Raw genomic sequence first — 6,271 nt, forward strand, 5'->3', positions numbered from 1 at the left:
CTCAAATATATGAATATATATACAGATAAATAGAATTATATATAAAGAATTGCAGATATATATATATATATATATATATATATATATATATATATATATATATATATATATATATATATATATATATATATATATATATTTATATATATATTTATATATATATGTGTATATATAAATGTATATGTGTATATATATATATATATATATATATATATATATATATATATATATATATATATATATTTATATATATATATGTGTATATATAAATGTATATATATATATATATATATATATATATATATATATATATATATATATATACATATATATATATATTTATATATATATATAAATTTCTATCTGATACTAGGATCGAACCCAAGCCCCTTCAAATGGAAGGCCAGGTCGCTTCCAACCATTCCCCCAGAAGCTCAAAAAAAGTCGGACCCTAACTGTTAACTGCAATTCTGGATTTACCTGGCGAGACAGACATCAATCTCTTACCAACGAGTTTTCCCTGACTTTCCGGCCCACCAGGTGACACAATTGATAGCTTTTATTTCAAATTACCCCTAATGAGTCAATATATATATATATATATATATATATATATATATATATATATATATATATATATATATATATATATATATATATATATATAACTATATGTGTGTGTGCATGTATAAATATTCATTGGATTTATATGTAATATGCATACATACACACACACACACACACACACACACACACATATATATATATATATATATATATATATATATATATATATATATATATATATATACATATATATTTAAGTATAAATATATGATAAATTTTTGCACATTTAGACGTGTTTTTCACATCCAAATAAGCCATATATTTTTGATACATTAATGTCTGGGTTCTCTTAACGACCTCGGGATCAAAGCCCCAGGTGAAATCACACAAAGAAAAGAGCTTGTGACCGGCTGGGAATCGAACCATGGTCCGGCAAACTTGTAGAGACAGTGACTACCACTTGGCCACGTGGTAGTCACTGTCTCTACAAGTTTGCCGGACCAGGGTTCGATTCCCGGCCAGTCACAAGCTCTTATCTTTGAGTGATTTCGCCTGGGGCTTTGATCCCGAGGTCGTTAAAAGAATCTAGACATTAATGTATCAAAAATATATGGCTTATGTGGATATATATATATATATATATATATATATATATATATATATATATATACTACATGTATATATCTAAATATATATATATGAATATATATATACATATATATATATATATATGTATATATATGTATGTATATATATATATATATATATATATATATATATTCATATACATACATACATATATATATATATATATATATATATATATATATATATATATATATATATATATATATATTCATATATATATATATATATTTAGATATATACATGTAGTATATATATATATATATATATATATATATATATATATATATATATATATATATACATATGTATATATATAAATATATAATTCCCGTACGGGAATTATTCTTTGCTATTACTTTTGAGCAAAAAGATGAAATGCTTATTCATCTTCCATTTCAGTTATACTGTAGTTTCATTGTTTAGAACTTATTTCAAACGATCGTTTGATTTGGATTATGTTTTTATTAACATAGTTAATTCATGAACTAAAATATTGTAATTAAGAAATGACATTACCTGTCCTGATTTTAATATCCTCAACTATATCAGGGCGCAGTCATTTCTAAAATTTATTGTTAGAAATTACATTAAAAAATGTATAATCATGAGGAACTGTCCTAGCGTACTGTGCATAACAATTTTAAGCTTTAGATTTAGCGGCATTTAATGAATGATAAAATTTTGCATTGTTGGGCATCAATTTTGAAAACATTAGTATTTAGATTTTATGTTTCCAAGACAGTGGGGTCTCCTTTTTCTTAAAAAAAGGAAGATAAATTTTTGTAATGTAATAACAAGAAAAACTACATAAGTCATCTAAATTTTTATGATTCGTAGATCTATTGTCTTTATGCAAATGCAACTGTATTCTCTCGCGTAGTGTTTGTATGTCCATATAATATATTGCAGTATATAAATAATTCAATATGTGATGCATGTTTCTAAGAAACTAAAATTGACCACTCTATCTTTTCAATCCGCTGTTCTATTCTTTTAAAAAGGATGTGGATTATTTCTTAAATATCATTCACCAAATAAATTCATAGAATTTAACACTTATCAATGGAATTTGTAAGAGGATCTATTGTCCAGTTTTATGTTCATAATATTTAGCAGAAACGAAATCATCGCGAGAAAAACTTCATAAGTATAAAAACCAATGGTAGATTTTGTCGTCAAATATTCATGTAATAGGAATCACTTTTAAAGTTCATTTAATGTATCTATTATTTTAAAATATTTTCTTATTGCATAGAAATATTGACTGTTATATTAGGAAACAGTTATTTATGTTGTGCAATGTGGGAATAAATGGCATTTCAAGGAGATAGAATCTTACGTAGCTCAGCAATTATTTTGATAACTCTGTTTTTATTATATCAAACTAACTCACCGCAAGGGCCATAATGACGTAGTAGCATATGAACGTTTGTATTAATTCAAGTGGTATTACATACAAAATGTTTGATTACATTGATATACTGTATACTAATACTCTATTTTCCCTGTTCCTTTTTACGTATAGGCTAAATGTATACAGGCAAATAAGCGTAAACAGTGTTTTCTATATGATTGCATTTGAACGTAATGCACAAACACACACAAATATATATTCGTATTTTGTGTGTATATATATATATAGATATATATAAATATATATATATATATATATATATATATATATATATATATATATATATATATATATATAAATGTATGTGTATATATGTGCATGTGTGTGGAATATCAAATGCTTAGAATACTTAGAAGTTTTAATATTTTCAAACATTGAAATATACTATATAATCAGATACGCACGCACACACCGGAACATAAACAATTGATCATATACCGACACACAAACACACACATATATATATATATATATATATATATATATATATATATATATATGTATTGTGTATACAATATATATGTATATACAGTATATATATATATATATATATATATATATGTGTGTGTGTGTGTGTGTATGAGTGTGTATGTGTGTGCATATGTGTGTACATGATCACTCCAATATATATATATATATATATATATATATATATATATATATATATAAATATTCTGTATATACAATATATATATGTATGTATATACAGTATATATATATATATATATATGTATGTATATATATATATATATATGTATGTGTGTGTATTTGTGTGCATATGTGTGTATATGATCACTCCAATAGTGCTCTTATGAATGTTCTCTTTAGATAGATGTATCGATAAACAAATAATTTCCTTATTCCTTACGCTTATGTTTATAATAGAAGTTCCTTTGTCGCACGATCATTTTATTTCAATATAAGGTTCACTTACGTCATGGGTTCTTTTTATTCAATTGTTTTAGAAAGTGTTGGCAATTTTCCCGTTTATCGTCATTTTATATTACTATTCTAATACATACGTAACTACACGCGGCATGTATACCTCTTTGTTCATCGGTAAACTTCGATTCAATGTGCAATCGAAGCTTTTGTTTGATTCCCTTGTATACAAGATTACTGTACTGGATTTAATTCTGCATATGAGTCTTTGTTAGCAGTGATTTAATTGCATCAGAACAAGATATCTTGTTAAAAATATTCGTTGCGTTGAAATAAATATTTATCGATATCCGCAATTAGTGCCATCAATAATCCAACAGAAGCATTTTATTAAATCAATGGATAATCCCTTGAAGATGGCATTTTTCCTTTATCGAATCACGGAAATATATCTTTGGTACATAGCACTGCTCCTCTGAAAGTAATGTAGACAGGTAACTTTGGAAGATATAATAAATAAATAAGTTTATTTATTTATTTATTTATTTATTTATTTTTTGGAGAAAGGCTATCCGTGTCTATAGGCTATCGGTCACTTTCCCCTATTGATATTCACTGTTGTAGGATACATATAATACACATATAAAACTTATAATACATACATTACTGTTGCGTCTGTGATCAAAACTCAATAACGAGCTCGCTTGTGCATTCATATCAAAATCATGAAGGTGGATTCACTAGTTTAGTGTACATGTATTGCTATTTAACGGACAACCATTCATTAAGCGGATAAGACTCCAAAGAAATTATCGACGAAGGATATTCATTGTGATGGCCAACGCGTTTTATGATATTCAAGAAAAATTTCATAGAACCGGACATATGATGTCTTTCCGATTCATTCAGAGCTTTCGAGCGATGTACGCGCGGCGACCATCATTCGTGAACGATCATTACTGACTCACAAAAGGTGACGGTTCAAAGGCATGTGTGTGTATACAAGGATATATCTGGAAGGACTGTTTACTTTAACAAGGTCCAATCTATTGTCCAAGCAAGACAGGACTTGCTAGCTGCGACATGCCGGATACGCACGCGACATGTAGCGGAGTTTGTGAGCGTGCTCGTGCTACTTTCCTTTCTTAATTGTAATTTTTGGTGACATGTCAAAATGTCATTGTAGGCATATTTGTACATATGAAAATATGTACATGTGCATATCAATGCTTGTATGCACCCTTTATGTGTATTTCTTTTTACTGTCCTTTATGCATGCAGATGTTTATAGTTTTTACTGGAAAATATATGGCTACCGTAGTCTGTGATTATGACAAAATTATCAATAACTTCAGAAAGGAAAATCATTGGGAATTTTTCCCTTTTTTTTTTTTTTTTTGAGAAGACTGGTTTAAATAAAAGAAAAAAAGTCACATTTTCGCCGAATCAATTCCCGCTTACCAAAAGATTTGTTAAATATGGCGTAAAATCCTATCTTTAAAAGAATCTTTTCCGTAATCAGTTGTCTGCTATCAAACTTTCTTCCACGTTTCATTTGGTTGATAATGATCATCACATTGAAAAAAGAAATATATCAGCGGTGTTCGTCTTTTCCAGTTTATTGTATTTAGATTAGAACCTCACAATGAGCGGCGTATTCCTATTGTACGTCAATCCAAATCTTCTAAACTGCCGTTACGATTAGTAGGCGGAGTTTAAAAGATTTCATCGCTTTTTGTAAATAGTACTAAGTATTCTCCGGTTAGTTATGCTGGAATGCGAAAGTCATTCCTTGTCTTTTGTAGCGTTCGCGCCGTTCGGAGATAAGGTCTATTCATCTCGCATCCCTGGTCACTAGGTTATCTTAAGGTCATTTTGCGCACATTACCGATGTTTGAATACTTTTCTTGTTCCGTACTTAACTTTCCTTCTCTGTTTATTTCATAAGTAAGTGGACATCATTATGTGCGTGTTTTTTTTTTTTTTTTTTTTTTTTTTTTGGCACTTTTCGGATTTGTCGCTAACCATTGTGTTCGTCTTCCTTTTTATTTTGAATCATACGTAATACTTTAAAAAAAAGAATAAATCTTGCTTTGGTCTTCATTCACTCTTCTACTCCGATTTTTTCTTGCAACTTCATCCGTGTTATTATCGTTAGCTGTATCTATAATCTTCTTGCAGCTTTGAAAAAAAAGAGATTATCGCTCGCGCGGGTACCGCTCTTTTCCGCTGCTAATGTCGGGGATGTTGTTTTAATATTTTTGTTTTCAATCTTTTCCTTGGCTTCGTTTCTTGTTCATTCAGCCATACACTTTCTACACACATCAAGCAATTTTACCTCCTCATATAATTCAAAACGCAGACCATTTAAAATCATTATATCAGACTTTAGTAAGATGACATTCCTAACACCACGATGTGCGTGCGATTTCATACTTGTATGTATGTTTTAATGGAATTAATTTCTATACGCCACAGTTCCCGCTAATCTAAAAATAGACTCAACTCGAGCTTGGATGCAGCGCTTCACTGCAAGCGAACCGATATGTATAATATATATATATATATATATATATATATATATATATATATATATATATATATATATATATATATATATATATATATATATAGATAGATAGATAGATAGATATATATGTGTGTGTGTGATCTATCTATTATATAATATATATACATATATACAGTATATATATATATATATATATATATATATATGTGTGTGTGTGTGTGTGTGTATGT

Source organism: Palaemon carinicauda, chromosome 4, assembly GCF_036898095.1.
Source record: "Palaemon carinicauda isolate YSFRI2023 chromosome 4, ASM3689809v2, whole genome shotgun sequence".
NCBI lineage: Eukaryota > Metazoa > Arthropoda > Malacostraca > Decapoda > Palaemonidae > Palaemon > Palaemon carinicauda.